Source organism: Lycorma delicatula, chromosome 8 (genome assembly GCF_047948215.1).
Source record: "Lycorma delicatula isolate Av1 chromosome 8, ASM4794821v1, whole genome shotgun sequence".
NCBI lineage: Eukaryota > Metazoa > Arthropoda > Insecta > Hemiptera > Fulgoridae > Lycorma > Lycorma delicatula.
The window spans coordinates 34,747,632-34,772,228 of record NC_134462.1 but is presented as its reverse complement, the minus strand read 5'-3'; positions in this window follow the sequence as shown (position 1 = coordinate 34,772,228).

The following is a 24,597-nucleotide window of genomic DNA, read 5'->3' as shown; positions in this document are numbered from 1 at the left end:
ACATTATTAATAGGTGCTGAATAAACCAAAGATTTCTAGTGCCCCCACACATAAAAATCGATAGGATTCAAATCAGACGATCTAGTAGGCCATGATACCAGCCCATGGTACTGCATGTTAAGTAAACATGCAGTATGTTTTGTGCTGGTGTACCGTCGTGCATGAAGTAGCAGTAATTTCTTCTTTTCAAGGAAAAATCTTTCAAAAGTAGAGGGAGTTCATTTTCTATGAACTGTCCATAATTATTACCATTCAGTGTTGGTGGCAGGAAGTGAAGGCTCAACAAGCATTTCGCAAAGTTGTCAATCCATACGTTCACTTTGAAGCGCCTGGTGATTTCATTCAATTATGGAATGGGGATTTTCATCTGCCCGTACATGAGTTTTTATTGCTGTCTTTCTTAAAGTTAGTCTCGTAAGTATACAACAGTGAAACAGGGAACATAGGATTGGCATTTTGCTGTTGATTCCACTGGCAAAAAAATCACTCTAGCTGGGTAATCTGCAGGTGCTTGAACGCGTTGTATGCGATATGGATACAACAATTTCTCTTGCAGATTTCTCCACACTGTTGAATGTCCTAATTGCAGCATATCTCCTAGCTGTAATCTGTAAAAAATTGAAACGTTTGCTTCCTTGAATTTTTAGTTAGTTTTGTTTTTTATTGAGAAGCTTTTATAAAATACAAAAGCTATAAATAGAAAATGGATAAAAAAACGAAGCAAAATGTAATTTATTTTGTATGAAATTAATTAAATCGCATGAATATACCTTGTAAAAAAATATACCTTTTAAAATAGACTATTATTATAACATATTAATTATAAAAATTGTGATTATATTTTTTTTTATTTGTTCATTTTAAGATCGTATTTGTAATTGAGTTATTTTTAAATAGAAACTGATAATTAATTGCAATGTTACATTTAAAATGTCTTTCAGAATAATACGTTTTTATCTGTCAGTAGATTTCATTTAATTAATATAAAATAAATTATTTAAGGTAATTGCTACTCACTCAGAAAAAGCTAACAACACAGTTTCCCATCTCGCGGCATACACACATATACAACACAACTTGATTTAAATATATATATAATTTTATTTAAGTACAATATATTTTGTATATTTAATTCAATTATTCCAAATAAAATGTGCGCGAATACCATATTTCATTTGCGCGTGTGTGGTACTAGCAGTCAATTCAAATAATTATTGCACTTTAAATATTATTCTCAATGTGGGCTTACCGCCCAGAGATGAAGAATCAAAAATTTTCTAGCGTCCCCCAAAATTTTTAAACTTACCATCTGTTAAAAATAATAATTTCAATAATTGTTTTTAAACATGGCATGTCCTATTTCTGAGTTGAAGCTAACTCAGAATTTTAAATGAGAGCAATTAAAACATATATTTAATAATATTTTGAAGTATTTTTATTAAAATTGCTTTCAAAAAAAATTAAAATTGTATTGTAGAGACATACAAAAAATTGAATGCGCTCGATCAAACACGAAGAAAATCTTTCAAACTTTTAATTTTTTTTGTTTTCTTCAGACTGATTTTTTAAAAATTTGATTATTTTTGAAATGACATTCAGTGTCAAAAATTTGAGTATTCAGGATTTAATTTTTTTTATTCGTCTCTCTAAGCCGCTTGGTTTCAAAGTTAAAGTAGTTTGAATGCTATCATTTGTAATCATAAAACAAAATATAGATGTCCCTATATTTTTTTGTACTAGTGTAATAGGTATTTAATTTCAGTTTGAAATATCAGGAGAACGTAATTTTTACCTTATTTTTTTTATCAGCCATCGCCTTCCTAGACCACCTGAACGCCACCAAATTGCTGTGGACTTTCTACCCGAAGGCCTCCAGTGCCCACAAGAGGGCGTTATCGCCCACTCTAAGAGCGAATGCTGTACAGCCTCACCCTTGATCTAATAATGGCAAACTTTAATTGAAACTTTAAATCCTTTAAAAAGTTTTCTTTAAATTGAAACTCTAATGGCATCAATTTCCCATATATAAAAGTAATCTGACCAAGTTTGGTCATAATTGGTCAACTATTTTCGGAGCTGTAAGGAGTGCAAGACCGAAAACATACACGTACATTCTAACATCCCGAAAATTTCCATCCGGTTTTTTGGGTTCCTTAGGTACCAAAACGTCAAGATCCAGTGAAAACCGCATATGCCCAAACTGGACCCATTACAATACTTTCCCCTTTAAAGCTATAGCTCTGCTACAGCGCTGGACGGGAAAGTAAAATGTCAAGATTTGTAGAGATATTTTTGAACTGATAGATTGTAGAAGAATTCAAAATTCTACTTCACTTTCCTTCATATTTTTTAATTATAAGTAAAACAGTATTGGTATTCAAAATTACAACCGTTTCCATATGTAACATAAAATAAATATTTTAAATTTGCCTTTGCTCAGCTTAAAGGTACTACTCAACACTCAAAAGTTGTAGTTTGGGTCAGACGTTCTAGCCGAGTGGTTGAAGAAATGGAACATAAAGATCAATGAAGCGAAATTGACTCATATAAAATTCGCGATGAGGTGACTACCCAGGAATCCATTTAGATCGAGTTTAAATCCTTCGAGCTGAAAGTGTACGGTATTAGATATTCACACAGATCGTTGTCTAACATGGAAAGTTCACATAAGGTAAAAGGAAACAACTAGTTGACAAATTTAAGGAGCTATATTGGTTATTAGACAGGCGCAATCCCTATATAACAAGCTATTTATGTGCAAAATAATTCTAAAACCGGTCTGGACATACGGAATCCAACTCTGGGGTACGGCGAGTATCAGCAATATAGAGATTATTCAGCGTTTCCAGAATGAATTTGCGAAGTGCTTCGAACGCAACGTATACGTGAGTATTTAGGGTTACCGTATGTTCGAGAGGAAGTCGATCGATTTACTAACGTAGTAAAAATAAGACTTAACAATCACGTAAACTACGAGTATCTAGCTATTAAACTCAGAGATACTGGGAAAGATTTAAGGCATGATTAATATGGGTACACGAAGTGGACCTAGGAAAGAAATAGGCAAAGTTGTGCGTCATCAAAGTTTTTTGGTTATGTTTATAATCGTTTATGTTTCTAATGTTATTTTTTCTTATTTTACTATATTGTTTTTATGTTGGGGTTTTACTCGTAGTACTGGATATTATTATCATTTCTTGTTCATTACTGGGTGGACTATATCAGTGTTTAAGCTACTTTGATTTATATTGATGTCTAAAATGTAATTAAAGTGTTTCAAAAGTAGTTCCTTTATAAATTGAGTATAATCATTAAATTTGTTTATGGTTTCTAATCTACGAAACCGACTGTAAATATAATTTGATATAAAAAAAAGAAAGAAATATTGTCGTGATAGCGGTACAAATGAAATTTTAATAAGCAAAATTATAATACTTAAAAGTAATAAAACCTAATTATTAACGTGTAAAAAATGGATCTTGCTTTTATTTCGATTGGAATATTTATTGGAATATACAATCAAGCATCTAATAGAAGAGTGTACCATATATGAGGACCTCAGAAAGAGGTTCCGTCTTACAAATAGTATTAGTGCTGATCTGGATAATGGAAATGAAGAAAATATAGTTGCATTTTTACACGCCAGTGGACTTCTTAAAAGTCTATAAAATGGAAGTTTAAAGCTGTGGTAAGAGATACTCTAAGCGGTAGTTTTATATATACATATAAGGGAGTCTCGAAGCGTGGCACGTATAGTGACGGGAGGTAGCCCTCTTGCCTAGGCCATTTTGGCTCACCTGCATTCAAGAGCAGTGAGTCGGGGTGTGTCCGATGATGGCATGGGGGACCCTCAAGGGTTGTTTGAGGGCGCGAGGCTATGGGTGTACGCCGTGCATGCCTATGGCCTGATATAAGAAGGATTCAACTGCCACGGCACCCTGGCACGACTGATATACTGCTCAATGGCGGTTCTGGTCGCCCCGAGGGTGCTTAAGCAAACTATAAATGAGACTTCGTAGAAGAAAGAAAGATATGGTATTGATTAGTTTAATTTTAAGTTCATGGTCTTTTGAGAACCTATCTCAAATTTTAATATTGGGGCCCTTTACACCCCGTAAGTGTTGTGATTGTCCTTGTCTTTCATGTTTTAATGTTTATTGTGAAGTTTGTGTTTTTAAATAAAATGTAAGGGCCCTTTACACCCTTACATATGACGATCCTGATGGAGATAATAATTTCTTTTAAAGAATGTGACGAGGGCTAATGACCTTAGCAGTCGATGCCCGTAAAAAAAAAAAAAAAGATTGCAAAGAGAATTATTTAAAAAAAAAAAAATGTATGTAAAATTTCGAAATATCAGTTTTATAAACATAAAAAATATATGTATAATTTTCATTAGTATTTAAGTAGGTTATTTTTGTGGTAGATTTCCATTTAAATATATATATATATATATATATATATTATATAAATTAACAGGATGCGACTTCTTCTGAGCGAAAAAAACACACTTTATTTTCTTACCACGTATTTTTACAGAAAAGGATTTTACGAAAAGATCAACTGTTAACAAAATTACAATTTTAGATGTAATCCTCTTTATGAGGCCTAGCACCTTGAGGACAAAAAAATAGTGTAAATTATTGAAAATTATTATTTTTTACTGTGAAAGTATATTGGGAAATATAAATTTAATTAAACTTAACGAAAAATAAATAACAAAATAATTCGAACTAAAAGGTAAAAAAAAATTTGTTATCAAATAAAATAAATTGTCTATTTGTGCATGACTAAAAAGAAAACCATTGGGCGCGCTCTCATTTACAATCACTTTATCATTAAAGCGCGTTCCCACGCTTTTTTTTTTAGTCACGCATAAACAAAAATATTTTTTCAAATACGTTTTCTTGAAATTAATTATTTTTAAAAAGATATTTTGAAAACAATTTTTTTTCTGTTCAGCAACCGAGAATAACCGTCAATTATTCACTTCAGAGGATGAATGAAGGTAATTTATATGAGTGTAGTCTTGTACAGTCTCAGGTCGACCTATTTCTGAGATGTGTAGTTAATTGAAACCCAACAATTAAAGAACACCGGTATCCACGTTCTAAATTTTTTTACCTGCTTTCTTTCTTTAATTCACAATGTTTTCTTTTTTCACATGATCGTCCTCAAATCTTGCATCCTTAATTTAACATACTTTCTAACATTGCCGATTGATGAAATTTTGCACAGTTATTAAGGTCGGGTGACAATACAATATTCAACCATTACTTTTGCAAACATCCTCCGTACAGGGTTAATCACCTTTAATATAACACCCTTAGATTAAGGATGTGGGTGAAATAATTTAACATACTTCCTAACATTGTCTATTTAATGAAATTTTGCACAGTTACTAAGGTCGGGTAACAATATAATATTTCACCATTACGATTGCAAACATCTTCCCGTATGGGGGTAAATTAAAGGTGCAGGTATAAAACGTTGCAAAATCTGCAAAACTTGAGAAAAATGACAAATTTGGAATGTGACAAAATAATCCGATAGCCGTTTGATATAAAAAATATGACAAAAATTTGTAATGGAACAAAAGAATGACAAATCTGCAAAATGACAAAAACTTGAATTGAAGGTCAAGCGCCGAGTTACATCTCTCGATGGACTTAGGATTGAAGAATCGGACAACTTCAAATTAACAGGAAGAAAACCTTGCAACAATTATGCATTATCAGAGATGGGTAGAATGAGAAATCTTTTATAAAAAATCATTAAAAAAATTGTGATAATTAATTAAGTAAATGAAATAAAAAATTCACTTTTAAAATAATTTATTATTTCGTTACTTTGTATAGTAAATGTTTGATTGAAAAATTGTTGATAATTTATAAATTTCAATATATTATGTTATCTTTTGAAATCTTTTGAAATCCAAATTAACCTAAAAATTAAACTCATTCAATGTATCTTAATAATCTGATTAAAGTATAATTAAAAAGTATAAGGAAGTTTTTAAAAACTTTGACAAATTTTAGTATTATTATTATTATTACTTTTATAACTTTTTAGTAAGAATTCCTTTGTTATTTTTTCTTCGAGAGAAAACCATGTTTTAATTCTTATTTTCTTTTTTATTCTAATCTTTTGTCATAGTTAAATAAAATTTAATTATGAAACTATTTCAATCTGAAGCTAACCTTCAGATAGTTTTCAGTTAGTAGCGGCAGGTTAACAATACTACCATCTTTCTGAAATGGCAATTCAGCGTTACAGAAGCGTTTCAGTACTTTGTTTCCTTTCGTATATGCTTGCCGAGATTCGGTAACTTTCCACAATTCTATTAAAAACAATTCTGAGGAATTACATAATTACATTTGTTTATTTCCTCCATATAAATGAGTTCTTTCAAATCATATATGAATAAATTAAATTCTGTAATGTTACAGATTCTCTTCTTTTATTATTTATTTTTTTTATTTATTTGTCTATTTTGTTATTAATTGTGTTAGTATTTAAACGGACAAGTAAGTTTTTAGGTTTAGTTTTTATTTAATTTATTAGCAAACACTTTTTTATTAAATTTATATATATTAAATTTGAATACTAAATTGTGGCTACCGGTGTTCGTTGATGGTTGGGTTTCAATTAACCACACGTCTCAGAAATAGTCGACCTGAGTTTGTGCAAGACAAAAAAAATGTATACCTATATAACTAATTTTCATTATTATAAATTATACCAGTTATTTATAAACTAAATATAATAATTAGCATATATAAACTTTTAGAAGGTAGATATATTAAAATCCGGTTCAACAGCCACCTACACTCATACTGAATCGACAGTCAAAATCATTTGGCTCGTTCGTTATATCATAACGATTCAGCCCTCTTTCTCAAGATCTTCACGTTCTATTACATAGACATATTCATATATATATATATAGAATATAGAAATATATAAAGTTAACATAGGCATATTGTATTGTCACTCGACTTCCGTCGCTGTGTGAAATTTCACTATTATATGACGTTGGGAAATGAGTTAAATTAAGATTGTAAGTTTTGAGAACACGGTTCATTGTAAATTAATGAAAATTATGTGATAATAATAATTATTTGGATTATCATTACTGGCGCAAGTTACTGCATTATCTAATAAAGGGTTCCTCATTATTCAGATCTTGGTTTTAGTTACAAGTAGATTCCCATAAAGGTATCGATGTAAAATCAAAATGATAAAATTGCACTGGAAAACAAAAAAAAATTTTTTTGTCTCGGGAAGAAAATTAATTGATTCTAATATGGGAATTTTTCTCCTGAATTCAAATAATTACAAAACACTAAGCCATTTTCTTCAGAAAAATAGTAAATTCAGAATAACGATTATGATAAGTACATACCTTTTTATTGTTTTGAAGAAGATTCCATCATTTTAGCCGGGAAGCAAGCATTTCAGACTGTTTTATTGGATAACTTCAAATCTCGTATGAGATTGTTAAGCTTTTCTTGAGTCAGTAAATGAGTCTCAGATGAAATTCTTTGTTCAAACATTGTATCACTAATATCTTTTTCGTTTCTTTCTTACTTCTATCAGACTCTGAACTCTCTTCATCTAATGTCAATGTTCTGGAGGCTTTGGTACTGGCAATTCTTCGCAGTGTGGAACTGGTCTCATTGCAGATTGAAAGTTAAGGCATCATGTATATTTTGTTTTGACGTAATCCCTTTAATGTTTGTTAAGCAGAAATAACAGTCAGAACAGTGATCTTTGGGTTCCCTCCAAAGCATAGGAATAACAAATGGTATGTAGTGTTGCTATTTTTCCTTGCAGTAAGAAGGCTAGACCAAGATAAACAACAGATATATGGGGCCCAGACCCTTGTTTGATCCCCGACTTTACACCAAAATAAAGTTCATAACACTTTTACTAATGGGGTAAGGTTTCGCCTTTGGGACGTTGAGCGTCACTTTGCCACATATCTAACAAAAATTGTTAGGATGATTTAAAAAAACTCTAGGCATTTTGTAACTAATGACTAATTAAAAGAAATAAAGTTGTAAATATTTAATACACAATAATTCAGACACACAATGACGTGTTTATTGGTTCAGTAGTATCTCACAACTGGCATCGTTCTCATGAATGTGTGCTACAATAGATCACGTTTGTACTTGTCTATACACGTCTGAACCTGCACAACAGTAGCAAAGCTACCCTTTGAGTTAGCGCATTTGGTTCCATCATATTTACAATGCTTTAGGTGCTGTTACTTGACAAATGGACGAAAAAATCGTTTAAAAATATTTAAAAAAACTAAAATAAAAAAAATATGTGGATGATGGAGAAATTCAGGTGCATATTTAAATACAGGATAAAAAATTGCATTAAGTACACCTATTTGTATTCGTGTGACAAAAATCTTGTTGACCAGTATTATTTGTCTACAATTTTTTTTTAATATTAAGAAAAAAATTAATCATAAGTTTATCTATAAAAAATTAAAACTATCACCAATTAATTCCATCATAAAATACCATTTCTTGCATATGTTTTCCTTAAAAACAGGTTACTTTCAATGAATAATTTATATCAACACTAAGATACTGGATATATATATAACTAATAGTAACATTAAATTTTCTTAATAGAGCTCTTATAAATTTTCTTAATTGCTCTGTAATAGTAATAATAGTAATTATGAGTTATATTTATTACTTTAGTAATAAACTTTTATCATTTACAGTTAATGTTATTATACATAATTCAGGGATTTCCTCAAACTTAGATTATTAATTGTCTTTTTAAATTGGATGAGTAACTCAAAATCAAAGTAGCTACTTTTTATAATTTTTATATACAGTACACATTCGGCTACAAAATGTGTATTATTATTGGTTTTTCAAACTAGATTATTTATGCTAAGAATATTTAAACTTCTTGGAATATAAGAGAGAGAAATATGTCTAATAACGAACAAGTTAAAATTCAAGAAATATATTAACTGTTAAAAAATTGAGAATTGGATTTATTGTTTAATTTACGTCTTAAAAGTTGTTAAAGATTTAAATATTATTTAATTATACAGTATTATCGTCTTTTATTGATATTTTTATTTAGTATTTTGGTTAATATTTATTGTTACACACTAGTTGCTGTAAATTACCTAATCTGTATTCTACTTAAACATTTTTAATAGCTTTTACCCATTTTTCCTCGTTTTGATGTCTTCTGAAGTATCCGCCAACTAATCTTCAATTTTTTTTTTTCTAATATTCTAATACTGAGTGTGGTCTAGTCAAGGATCTCCTACTTAATAATTACCGAAAATATAGACTCTTATTAATTATTGGAAAATAATTAAAAGAAAATAAAAAAAAAAGGTTTCAATGTAATATACTTTTAATTACAAGAAAAAAGCTGCAAAATTTGAATCTTGAAAGGAGTATTCTCAAAAATACTAAATTATGTTAGGTATATATTACGTATATTTAATGTTGGTAACATAAAGCATATGTTAACATATATATGTTTGTTTAAACAAACATATATGTTTGTTTGTAAATTTGGTAACATATGTAATAAGTTCCTCGGAGGAGGAATTTTTACGTGACATGAGGAAGACTGCTGGGGTTTCGGTCACTATTGATATCGTCTCCCTGCGGCCGTCGTATGGGGAAACTAAGGTGGCGACGGTAGCGATACCCCCACTACTGGCCGAGGAACTGTTAAAGGTTGGCCGACTTCGTGTTGGATGGGAATCTTGTCGGGTTTCTAGGAGGTCCGTCAAGGAACGATGCTATCACTGCTGGGGCATAAGACATCGGGCGGGGTCCTGCAGCGGCCCCGGCAAAAAGGGGCGTTTATTTAATTGTGGAGCTGAGAGGTACCTCTGGAAGAACTTCCAAATGGAAGCTAAATGTTCGCTATGCAACACTCGCGGACATTCACTTGGTGGTTGAGGCTGCAGGAGGGCCAGCAGCAAAATATGAGTCCTATCACCTTTGCTTGTGGAGGACCTAAGGTTGTGACAGCCAAGTCTAGGAAGGGTGGGCCGCTTAGGTGTCCCATTCTCATTTTGGAACGGGTCTCCCTTGTGTTGAAGACACAAGGAAGACCCCGGTGGGGGATCCCTTTGGGGTTCCCCATTTGTGGCGTGGCGTCAAGACCGGAGTTCCGATGGGAGGATCTCTTGGGGTCACCTCATTAGGAGCATGGCGTATAATTAAACCAGATTCCGGCTACCTTTTTTTTTTCACTCTACTCCCCTGGGGGCCTGTCTGACTGGTTGGTATTGCGCCACCCAGGGGAGTGTCTGGTAAACTCTAACGAGCCTCTCCGCCTACCGCCTACCTCCGCCTCCGCCTACCGGCTGAAAGTCCGGCATGGCAGGTCGGCTCGCCGGTGTCAGCTCTTTTGAGTGATTTTCTGTTTGCCCATTTGGAAACCACGACATACCTCGAATAGCCGTAACGTGGCACCGGGTCTTTTCTTACTCTTCTTATTCATCGTAACCTATCTAAACCCTTGGAGTCCTCAGTGGATCATTGAGAACGACACACCTCAGCGTGCGTCTCTCAGCACTGAGGCTGTCCATCCTACCCTATTCTACACTAGTAACCTAGTCGCCTTTCATCTATATCCTTCTCTGTTAATACTGCTACTATAAATTCCGTAACCTTCTTCCAGTTTATTTCGCTCCTCAACATGTGCTCTAAGACCTCTGCTGGGCTCATTATGCCACAGTTCCTCCTTTTAATTGCCCACTTCTCGCAGCAGAAAAATGTGTGTTCTGCATTGTCAATTCTTTTACAGTACATACATTCTGGACCTGCCCTTCTTCCAACAAGATTCCGGCTACCTGCGGGGAACTTTAATTCCTGACGAGCTAGTTTGAGGCGATGGAACTCCCTAGAGCTGAGTAAATGCTTAATTGCGAATCCAGCTCCGTTAGATGGGGGGTAAAACAATGATATACTAAAAACAAAAAGTACATGTAATATTTACAACTTAAAATTTTTTTGAAAAAATTCATATATTTTACAAACTTTTACTTTTCTTGTGCCATACAGCCGTTCGTTAACAGTGTAATAAACGCATCATCAGAAATCATACGGTTTCAACTTCTTTCATAATAATCCATTTACTGTTTTTATTATTGAATTGAAATAATTAAAATGGAACTCAAAATTAAAACAACAATACAATATGTCAAATTTGTTCAAAACCTTTTTAATCATGGGTTCAAATATTTACGAATAAAATTGTATTTTGTTATTTTATTAAATAACCTAATAAATTCTTAGCAAGAAAATATGGAAACTTTTTCTCTGAGAAAAATGGGAAGTGTTTCCTTCGGCTTATTTTTAAAAATGTTATATAAGCCTAGTGTGAATTAGAGCCATAGAAAATTCCACGTGGGAATTATTTTATTAGTGGTAGACTATCTGAAAGATAAATAGACTTTCATATGTCTGTCTACAAATAAATTTGTAACCAAGATGCCCCCATAAAGGACAGCTTATTTCTTATTCCAGTCCCTCGTACCATATCTATCCCGCTGACCATAACCGTAGAATTTTCCTTCCTGAAACATCTTTTTCCTTTTCTCTATTAATTCATGTCAGGTAATTGCAGATAAATTCTCTACACCTGTTACCAAATAAATATACATCTAAAAATGGAAATCATTTTTTCAAAATTAGATTATTTCCGTAAAAATGGAAAGAACAGGGATGAATCCAGTAAACGACTTCAGTGGGATTTCAATCAGTATATGCAACAAAAGAAAGAAAAGAGTTCATTACTTCCCGATAATTATGATTAATTCAGAGAGTTTTTCAATATCGTATTTTGTGTATTCATATGGATGTAGAATTTCTCACCAAGAACCAGTTAACTATATTCCGAATGTTCAGTATGACCGACTAGTCACTGTAACTCTAGACAAATCTACGTTGTGAACTCAATACATATTTTGAATATTTATGTGCATTTGTACACGTGAATTTTTTATCCACTGGATCTGTGTGTGCATCGCATTGTGCTGAACCCACGGAGCCATACGTCTTTACGTCCTATTTTCCATGTTCCAAAGTAACTGAGAAGTTATGGTTCGAAAGGCTTTTTCTACACACTATTAAGAAAAGTTTTATTTATTGCGTTATGACGTTGATATATTTAGATCTTCAATATCCTCAAACTAAGTTATCCAGTGTGGTAAGGTAAAAGCTTCGTGGTGGCCATTGCAGTGGGGTAATATATAATTATGCATTGCTTGTTTGTATAATTGTACAAACTGAAGTACGCAATTCGCGGTTTCAAACCTTGCAAAATATATTAACTGTATGTAATTTCTTCCATCACATTTGTTCAGGCTTTCAGAAATGGGCATTCTTTGTAATTAATTCATTTAATGGACAGTGTAATATATTTCTCCAGTATCCAGAACGTTTTCATCCATGAGTAGAATATACTTTATTTGTCACTTATTGTTGATTTATTTTAGATCTTAAGTATATTTTACAAAAAAAATAAAAAATAATAAAACAAATTACCTACATCTTTGAATCCTCATTAACAAAGACTGTAACAACGTAATTAAAATTTTAATGTATGGCATAGATTTAATAATATTTAATACGAAATCTTTATTATAATTCATCTATTTTAATAAGTTTGGCAGATTAAAATTTTTCATAATTGAAGATTACATCAATTTGAAGTAATCTCAAATTACTTCATAATTAAAGGTTTTTCTTCACTTGTTAATTTAATTTCATTTACTCCCAGAAAAATATGATCATAATGGAAAAAATAAGATTTTTATTATAAATTGCATATTGTCTATGTAATTAGGAGATATTTATTTCCTAATACAATATTTTATTTAAATTGAGAACAAACTACAATGCAGTATTTAATTTAAGCGTATCAGTGAAACTTGATGCATTGTTAACTGTAGGTCTATTACGGTTTACGCTAAACCAATTCCTTGATTAAATGTTTTGTGTCTGTTATTTAACTTTGTCTTAAGTCTTATACCTGGTGTCAATTTGGCATTTACATCCTATCTGAGTGAGTGATACCGGAATCCTTGAATTTTGAAACTATAGATAATGAGTAATAATATTGATTTGTTTGTTCAATGTCATAAAAAAAATGTTACATTATTTGCATTTTTCTGGTGATTTTTTTCTTTTTTAAAAATTTTAAATTCTATTTAATTTCAGAAATTCTTTTTTCTCAATTTTACTATGGAACACAATTCTGTAATCCAGTTAAAATTAGGAATTTTATCTTGCTCTGTTTCAAAAGTTCACGTTAAAGGTAGTGGTGTGAATTTATTCCAATGGGTTAAGAACATGTATTTTTAGTATCATGAAAATTCTACTTGATAGTGGTGTTTACTAGCAAAGAAAATATGTCTTAGCCTATCAGCATCCATAAAGATACGTTAAGTAGTTAAAACTTTATATTGCAAAAATCTTCGTTCTGCTTAGATTAATATGTAAAAAGTAATGTATAAATTTCAGAACCAGCCCTTTTTTTGTTTTGAAAAAACTCAAAGTAAAAAAAATCTTTAAATTCTGTATCACTATATTTAATTTTTTCAATTATTTTTTTTTAACTGCTAAAAAAGAACATTTTTCAGAATAAATAAAATTTGCATATATATTACGTTATTATCGCCTCAATTGGTCGACTTATAGATATATATTAAAACTTTTTTAAAATAGTTAAAACAATTTTTTCCGTTGAATATAAAGAATTTTCTTTATATACAAACATTGTAATAAAGAAATAAATTGTACAATTGAAAAAATACGAACAGTCTAATAAAGAAATATATTGTTTATGTGTATATCAAAATAGAATATGAAACATAAATGAAAGTTTTTAGAATTACAATAAAATTTGGTCTATGTTATAATTTATTTTATTCAGGTTTTGATAAATTTTATAAGAATAGTAATTGTATTGTTTTATCAACAGTAAAAAAAAGTAAAGTCAAATAGGTAATGTCACCCATTTGTTTTTAAAATAAAACAAAATTTAATGAAATAATAAGTTTCTCTAAGAAAATAACCAAATGAAAACATTCAAAGACTTTTAAATTTTTTTATTTTGAAGAATGTAAAGGTTTTTCCTGTATAATATCTGTGGTGTAAGGTGTTTAAGTAATACGTATAATTATTCTGCCTTTAACATTAAACATTTAATTTTTGTTTATTTTTTATTTCTAAAATAATAAATGTATAATATACTTACGAAGGAAAAGTTGTTATAATTATGACACATTCTTTCTAACACATGATGCACCGTTCAAAATAAAACGCTTTTAAGTTGGAAAATTCAAGCTGCTTAGAGAAAACGAATGCTGATTGTACCAGGAGAGTAATACTTAATTAAACGAAGACTTTTGCATCCTACAGATAGAAATAAAATTCTTTCAGTTAAAGATAAAAGAAAAAAAATATATCAGTTGTGCCTGTATAAAAAATATTTTGGCTCAAACTATACAGTCACTATAATAAAGAAATGTGAATATCAATAAAATTTTGAAACACAGATGAAGATTTTTAGAATTAACCTAGAATTAGTTGTTTTGTATTATAAGCTATTTTATTAACATTATTCGATTTGTAAGAACAATATATATTATGATCTATTTATTGATCTATTTTTGTCAAGGAAATTATAATTAACGTTAACTAAGCTCACATTTGATCGGTAAGTAATGCGTCGTGTTGAACTGAAATTCCGTAATGTCCATGAAGCGTTGGTTAAACTTGTGGTGAAATAATGTTATGATTACATTTTTTAATATTTGATTAGACAAAGGATTGAGGAATTGGAGATTGTAAATAATGTTTAAATGAAAATTATCGCATCTGAAATTAAAATCTGTCATTTAAATAGTAAACGGAAAGCAAAAATGAAACAGATTTCTGTCCTATTTTAATGATCGTAAATTTAAAATTGTTGGGATTCAATTAACCACACATCTCAGAAATGGTTCACCTGAGGCTGTACAAGGTATATTTCATTTACATACATGTCATCCTTTCATCCTCTGAAGTAATACGTTATGGTCGTTGGGGATGCTAAACGGAAAAGAGAGAGAGAGCGCGCGCGACATAAAATTATTAATTTTAGGTAAAACAGATTAATAGCAATATTAAGCTTGCTATAAAATTTACCAAAGATCTAATATGAAAACTAAATCTTTTACTAATCGCATTGATTACTAAAAAAATTTTTTCCTAATTATATTAATCATCTTGAAAAGGGCTGAAAAAATCTATTTTTTTTGTTAAAAATTAATCTTTAATATATCTTATATATATAAATGAATGTTTGTTTGTACCGTATGCGTTCCTATACCATTCATTCGATTGCAATGAAACTGTGGTGAGTTGTTGTGCGCATACACGCGACAATTTATGAATTAGTTTGAACCCGCTAGAAGGGGCCGGGGTCAAAAAAAAAATACGTTGATAAAAATTACATTTATTGTCCGATTAAAAAAAAAAATAGACCCACTACGTGGCGCTGGGTTTGAGATAATTAGGAAAAATTTATTTGTGAACCAATTTTGCTCATATTCAGAATGTGTATTAGTTACGTGAAAAGAAAAGTTTTGCAAAAATTATAACCGCTAGGTGGCACCGGGGTCGAGATATTTACAAAAGAAACAAAGAAATATACATTCAGACCTTCTTCTTCTATATATATAAAAAGACAATGTTCGTATGTGTGTCCACTGTAGACTAAAACCTATTGGACCGATTTACGCACGGGGAAAAGATAAAAAGGAAACAAAGGAAAAGGTGGTCAGGGGAAAAGGAAGAATAGTGGAAAGGGAAAAAGAGAAAAGAGGGAAAATGAAAAAATGGGAAAAAGGGATAAAGTGAAAAATTAAATTTTATAAAGTTCGTAATATTCAATTTTTTAATGTTTTACCAAACTTTCAATTGTGTTCATTTAACCTATTTATAAATATATACTCAAATCTAGCAGTATGGAAGCATTGCCGGGTCTGCTAGTTATAAATAAAATTAAATACGAATGATAAAAATCAGTCTTAATTATAAGATATTTGTTTTTTTAAATTTATGAAAATTAAAATTTTAATTAAACAATTTACTTAGAGATAGGGATTAAATATCATTGTGTAGAAATGTATTTTTTTATTGGATGGAAATAACAAAATAAATTGGAAAAAAAACTCGGTGAAAGTATTAACTTCTTTTTTTTTTTAAATACAATTTTTAAATTCTAATCTCAAGATAATCCTAAAATACACAAAAAATTGATTTTAAAATCTATATATTCGTTTAAAATACATATATGTATTAAAAAAAATCATTGATCTATGTATAAACTTGTATTTCAGTTGACGATAAAAGACTTATTTTTTAAATAACCTAAAATAAAAACAGAAATAAAATTATAATATTTATTAAAGAGCAAAAGGTTAGGAAAAATAAGATGCTACACACTATTGACGACTTTGAAAATTACAAATTTGGGATATGTTGAATATTAAAATTTTTTATTTTACCAAAAATATTCATTGAAATAGTAAAATTTCTCTAATAATGAACTGTACACCATCTTTACTGATTTACTGAGTAATTTATTGAAAGTAGAAATACGTGTACAGCAGATTAGTTTTGTCAAGATGATAATTAACGTTAACTAAGTTCACATTTGATCGGCAAGTTATGCGTCCTATTGAATTGAAATTCCATAATGTAAATGAAGCGTTGGTTAAACTTGTGGTTAGATATTGTTATTAACTTTAACAGGCTACATACGCGTTAAGATGCACGGTTTATAGAGAATAATTGGTTTTACTTAAAATAAATTATTGTACAAAATCATTCGTTTAATAAATTATACTTAAATTGGTTTTATTTAATTTATTTTATATTTATTATATTATTAAATAATAATAAAATATATACATATTTTTTATTTTATTTTATTTTATATTTGGTTTTTGTTTTATTATTATTAAATTATAATAATAAAACCAAAACAAACGACCGAATTTTTAAAACTTATAGTATTGATTATAACTGTGATTTGAATGTTAGATAATTTGTTTATAAACGAAGTAAACATTGTTATCTATGTTAATCATATCATTGATGTAAATTTCTCTGTTAGATTTATTTTATAACGACATAAGTAATTTTTTTTTTATGTAATATTATTTTACTTCTAATTTGTACTGTCGGCTATTAACCAATTTTTGACATTCATTGTTTTAATAGTATTAATCGTTTGGCAAATTGTAATATTCTATTTATTCAGATTACTTTTTTATTTCAGGTATGGTCTTCTTGTCGCAGTAGTTTGTTAACATAGGCATATCTGTACGCAGTTATTGTAAGTAGAAATAATATTGGTTATATATACCAAATATTAATATTGTGTTGTTTTTTTACATGTTATTTGATATCTTTTTACCCGAAAACACCACAAAGAAAATTAGTTATTATTAAAATTTATTAAAGTAAAAAATTCTTGTCGAAGTATTATCTATTTCCTATATGTACAATAAAATGATAATTAGGGTCGTGCCTGTGCATGCATCACGTAAAAAGTTTTGAAGAAATATTAATAAAATTTTTCAGTTTCATACCTAAGAAACGTTATCAACATATCCAGTTAAAACTATCACGATATTCTTTATGGGAGTTATGATATTAAAGGTATTCAATAAAGAACAAAAATTAATTCTTTTACTTCGTTAAATTATGTTTCTACAATGAAGTAAAATGTTTAATTTATCTTCTTTAATGAATATCTGTAAAATATCTTATATTTTAATGGTTTAATTTTTTTTTTTTGTAAGGTTTGAGTGCATCGACTTCAGTGGTCATTAGTTCCTTTCCACATTAAAAAAAGAGAATATTTCTCTCTCTCCTCACAAAAACACTATCGACGTAGTCAGAATACTAGTCTTGTCAATACAAATTTTCTAACAAATAGACTTGTCATGGGTATTAAAACCCAAAAGAAACACAATATAGCAAGGATACTTGCCACTATAAATCAGTTAAAACTTGCACACTGAAAACACAGAAATAATTTCCAACGAAATTTGAAAACTTTTAAATGCTGCAATAATGTCACATGAATATTAATCGTGTTTTCATTAAAAAAATTTTAATTTTTTAATCTCATTCTTCAGTGCAAAATCCAATTTTTGGGGGATTTTGGGCTTTTTTGGACATTTTTGGTCATGTCGATTGCAATCAAAATGAGAGGTGCACAACTAGATGTTATAACAGTCCTTAATTAATCCAAGATTTCAACATTCTACGGTTAATCGTTTTTTAGTTTGGCGAGATACAGATGTTCTTAAAAATGTCACGCCAAAATTAGTCAAAATGGATTCAGGGATGGTCAAACTGGATATTTCTGTTGAAATCTGAAAACCGAAATCTTTAGTGATTACAATACTTTTTTTACTTCGTACAAGGAAGTAAAAATGAAAATGAAAATCCGTTTTCCATCCCATTAAAAACCTTTTTTTTTCTCTAAAACAGGAGAGATGAGTTGTGAAGGAAAATAAAATTTCCATTAAACTTTGAAAATCTTGAACTGCGTTAAAAATACGTATATCGCTTCAAATTAGTATAAAATACAGCAGTCTGTATGTATTATTGTAAAACAACAACAATTTTTTTTTAAGTACTGTATTTTATTTATAGGAAAGAGATTAAATTTCAAGTTTCATTGATGATATTAAGTAGAAAATGAAATAACATTGCCATAATTAAAATATTTTTCCCTTCATTTAATAAAAAATTCTAGAATTTAATTAAAACTATGTGTTTCTAATTTCGATACTTTTCATTTTTCTTTTTCTTTCAATAATGAACAAACAAATATTTACTAGATGTACAGAATAATGTAAATGGATGCTTGCAAAACAATTTACAATGGTATTTGTATACAAAATCTACAAATTAAAAACTAAAATAATTTTGGATAAACATAAGTAGTAAAAAGTTCTTTCAAAAATTGATATTAAATCGTAACCTAGTGATTTTCGAATCGTTAATTTAATTTCAAAAAATCTGTGATAAAATCTCGTAAATACTATTTCATGGTAATTATCCAAATAACATTACAATGACTAAATCTGTTAAGACAAAGTTTGACTTATTTTCCAATAGATTATGAATTATTATTAATGAGAAGACTCATAAAAGTTTATGTTTCTTCAAATCACACTGAATAAACATTTCATCAGCCTTATTCGTCTTACTACTTCGGTTTTCATAAAAATTAATAATATTTAATAAAAACGGAAACGGTTGTAAAATTTCCGTTTAAATACGTCTTTTAAGAAAAAAATTATTTTTATAGATTGAAAGATTTAGAATACTTTTTTTATTTTTTTTTATTTTCATTAATTTTATTGCTTTAATACGCTTCTGCTTTACATATTATACTCTGCCAATCTCTTAATCCTCGTATACTTGCAGCAAACCAAAGCTAATCAACATAACCAATCCTCCATTGGTTATACATGAATGGAGGATTTGATAGAACTGAAGAGAAACAACGTATTGATTGGCTTTAGTTTAAGTCCGATGTCTAGTATGTTACATTAGTTCTGCTTTGGCTCTCAATAGTGCGTATAGATCCATGTATCCTCTATAAATCCTTTTCAATACGTAATGTATTTTTAATAATTTATTTATTTATTTATTAGTGTGTTTATTTATCATGTTGCGGAATCGTGGACTTTTTAGAATTAACTGAATTATATAGAGAAAAATTATTATAAAATCCTGCACACAGTGAGCATGAATACATGGTGAAGAGAAGTGATTGGTGGAATGATATTAGTAAGTTGTTAAGGTCTATTTAATAGAAATGAAGAAAAAATTATGTATTTATTAATTTCATTACTTCGTGAAAAATAAAATAAGTATTTAGTAAAAATGGGATCCGGGGCTTACGAAGGGATAAAATCTTCCTAGTTTGCTTTTAAAAGCATAATGTTTCTAATGAGAAAACACGTTGCATGTTATAAGTTAACATTATAAGTGTTATAAGTTAACACGTTGCATGTTATAATCTTATAAGTTAAGATTATAGTACAGTATAAGGTGGGAACAATTTCGTCACTTTATACTTACTAGGGAATATCAATGTATGGCATGGTGCCAATGTATGGCATGGTTTATGAGGGTGAAAGAAAATAAAATTTCCATTAAACTTTTGGAAATCTTTTGGATCTTCTTTAAAAATAAGTATATAGCTTGAAATTTATATAAAATACAGCAGTCTGTATTAACCCAAAGCCTAAAGCTTGTCCCAAAGGCAGTCTCTTGGCATCCAATATTTCTTTGAATGGAGTTTCTATTGTTACTTGCCCTTATTTTGCGATATGTATGAGAGTTTAGTTTCAACATATTTTACACATCCTACACCCTCAATTATTTGTTGTTTTGTCTGTTTAATCTTCGTCTTCCGTAACGGTTTTTACCTTTATACTTTCGTCTAGAACTAAATTCATTAACCCTAAATGGTTTTATATATGATCTAACAAACTTCCTCTTCTTCTTTTTACAAATCATTACCTGAAGGCCTAATTTAATCTATTACTTTTTAGTCCCTTCACCTTGTATTCAAAAGCTTAACTAATTTCAGTAGTTTTTGTGAAAAGCAAATTACAAAAGGTTCTACCGTTTGATTTTCTATTTTTCTATTACTGAAATTTCGTTATTATAAAATTTTAAACGTTACAGAAATTATTTTAAAAACTTTTTTTTAATCTTTCGATTAGGTTTGATACAGAAAAAATTTTTTCCATCATACACTTATAAAAAAAAAGTGATTTAATAAAATATTTAACAAGAAATCACTTTTTCACTGATTTTAACGCAACGTAAAAGTAGGTCACTTCATAATATTTTTAAATAAATTTTTACAAATTTAAATTTATTCAATTTAACAGAATTGATAAATTAGGTTATTAGGAGTATCTTTGTATTTAATTAACTTTCGATATCTTTTTTACATCGGAAAATGGAAAACAAAAGTTTTCCATTTTCTAGTGTAAATAAGTTCCATGTGGATTCGCACTCCACCGTAGCGTGGAACTCTTCCTTACGGGCCAACCCACTAAAACCCCTCCACCACGATATCAGTGTTAGTCCACCTTTTCATACCCACCGCCCTCTTTTCCGTCTCTGTTAATAGTAAAATTTTCTAACCGCCCACCGGTTCCACAGTAATGGTTATTCATAAATTAGGGAAGTAACTTTATAAAATTTATAAAGCAGAGTTACAGCAAGTTAATGCCTGCAATAATAATTACTAACCAAACACTTTACGTCAAGCTTTCGCTAAGTTTGGCAGAATAAGTCTTTATAAAATAACTTACAATATTTTTTTTAAGCTGTAGGCACGTGTTCTTTCTCATAACTGCGTAGTGGCCAGATGTGCGAGCTATTCGGGGAGGAGGCTCTTTTCTTTGCGGTTGGATTATAGTGTCATTTAGTTTCACTTAACTAACGTAAACTAAACTTATGCGTGGGCGATACAAATAGTATATTTTCTGAAATTGCAATTTTCACGGGGAATTTTACGAAAACCTAATGCAAATGTTTTTAAATGTTGCTATGAACATTTTTTAAAAAGTCAATTAAATTTAAAAAAAAAGGCAAATGTTACTACAATATCGGACAAAACCCTTGAACCATGGAAGCTGGAACGCCTACTAGTGGGCAGTAGGGACCAGGTTTACTACCACTGTTCTATTTCATGGAATGCCGGAACACCTACGGTATTTTCACAGCACTCAATGTGTCATATCTCCATTGCTGATCCCATGCCTCGACCTTAGGATTTTGCGGTTTATTTTCTTAAGTTAAGTTTCGATAGCTGGAAATATGTAATTAAAGAAAGTTAGAACTAAAGGAGGAATGAGTTTATATGTAGAAAATGTATTTTTAATAAGTTAATAATTTATCTTTGATATACATTCTGATATACATTTATCAGGATATATATATTGATATATCCTTGGTGTGTTTTATTTTTACATCAATAAAGTTAAATTTCTTAGCTTTTGGTGTACAAATTAATCCATTTTATAATTAATTAAATTATGTAATTGCAATAAATAACGATATGTAATAAAAAATTCCAGATTATCCTACATGAAATAACTAGTGTAATTACATTTTGATTTGTGCTTTCTTTTTCATTAGAGAATTGTGTTTTTTTTTATAGTAGAATAAGAGTTAATTCTATAGTAAAATTAACATGTACTGATATGCTACATAAGATAAAGTAACAAAGTAGAATATTAGATGGATATGAAAGATATAAATTTTTATTACGAGATTTTAAATATGAAAAGGTATTCATGTAGTGTGATAATAATAAGGAAAAGAAGAAAAAAACTTACTTTATTTATTCAACTGTAGCTAAATTATCTGTGAATGTTAGTTAATATGTAAAATTTGTTGAAAAGTACCGACTTTCCATTATCAAAATTATGCTTTTATATGTACATATATCATATATATATTACATATATTTTGTTCATTTCAAAGAAACAGTTCAGAATAGAGATAATTTATTTTCATTTCTATATTACGATTCAAAAATCAAATTTACCCATTCAGTTGTATTCAACCCTTGGCGATTCCATATGGAATTTTCCTCACAGGTTTTACGGGTGGTTTGCCATTGCTTTCCCGAGGTGGTTAATTGAAACCTAACCACTAAAGAACAATGGTATCCACTGTCTACTATTCAGATCCTTATAAAAGCAACTGACTCTACAAGGACTAAAACTTAAGCACACTCGACTTCCAAAAAAAATGATTTTTAGATGATGAGTTTAACCACTAGATTAACCCATCGGGTGTATTGTAATTAATAATAATTTGAATTACTTTAAAATTACAATAATTAGTAATAATCAGCTTCCTCTTAATATTAATTTTTTTTCGTTATGTTTCCTCAAGAAGTAACGTTAAATTAATAATGATTTTAATTAATTTATCCAATAATATTTCAATAAAATTATTTGAAGATGAGATTATTTAAAGCTGGTTTAATTTCACCACTTTTTCGATGACTGTATTGCATGCACTAAGATTCCTATGTTTTTACATTTGATAATATATTATGTAATTTCACATTGTTCAAGAATTAATGGTATACAGTATATTTGTAATATAGCCAGCCATTGGCCGTTCAGCAAAGACGTTGGTAGCAAAAAATTGTTTCATCTCTGTCAATTCCCAAATATCACGTATTCCCCAGAGGAAAATCTTTAATATCTACAGATGAAAAAATCGGGTTATGATTTGAAACTTCTTTGCGCCCTATAAATTTTCGCTGTTAGTAAAAAAATATACATATTTAAGGATCATTTAAGAATTCTTTGAACCTGAATTTTTTGAATAAAAGAATTCAGGTTCCGTATATTCTTTTTTTTTATTTCCTGATATTCTTTGTAGATAAGGATCAGTTAAAAATTCTTTAAATTCTTTCAGTTAAGATATTTTACTAATATTGAACTTAAATTTCCATTTTGATAAACAGCTTATTAAAATTTAACTTTATTGATTTAAAATTAAATACTTGATAAAACTTTTTTTAGAGCTTTTATAAATTTAGAATGCAAAATATACTCTTATCATTTATCTATTAGCTTATGCAATGTCATTTAATTAATCAAAAGTTTTTACAAAAAACTGAAAAGATAACTAAAATAGTATCTTTTTGATAACTTTTTTACCTGAAGTCGATTTTTACGAAAAACGTAGTGAAAATAATTAAAATAATATCCACTTAACTTCCTGATTAATATTTTCTCAATATCATTGATCAGTTTTGGCGTTTTTGGATGGGTGATTTTTCAGCTAGCATTGTTGACAATATTAAATTAGAAATTACTATCTTAATTATATATATAATATATTTAATTACATATATATATATATATATAAATGTTCATTATGATTAGCTGAGTACGAAACTGGCATTGTCATTTAAAGTAATGAAAATCGTTGTCATTTCATTTCTTGAATTAGCTTTTAAGAATCATTGATTGGATTAAACAATTCGTATAATTACCATTAATTAACAATAATTTTCAAGTGTTAATCACTCGATAACTTTTGCGTAATCCATAACAACAGTTGACAATAAGTTTAATTACATCAAGCTATAAAAGAATATTGTACTAAACGAAAAAATAATTCTCTAACTTTAAATAATCATTCCCTGTTATAATTTAATATCATATAATATTGATGTGAATAATATTTTTCACTAATTGTGTTAAGTTAGATTACAGTCAATTATTTATAGTAAATAAATTGATTATATTACATCGTATTAGAATTAAACGTTTCCGTAGATGATTATAATTAACTCTAGAAAAAATCTGTCTACAATCTCATGAAATGTGATTTACCCGCCACATACCTAAATTATAAATTGATTATTCGATTCGAAACTATATATATATATATATATATATATATATATTGAACTACGGGTAGAGCTTGGATGGTAAGAATTTGGGTGAAGTAA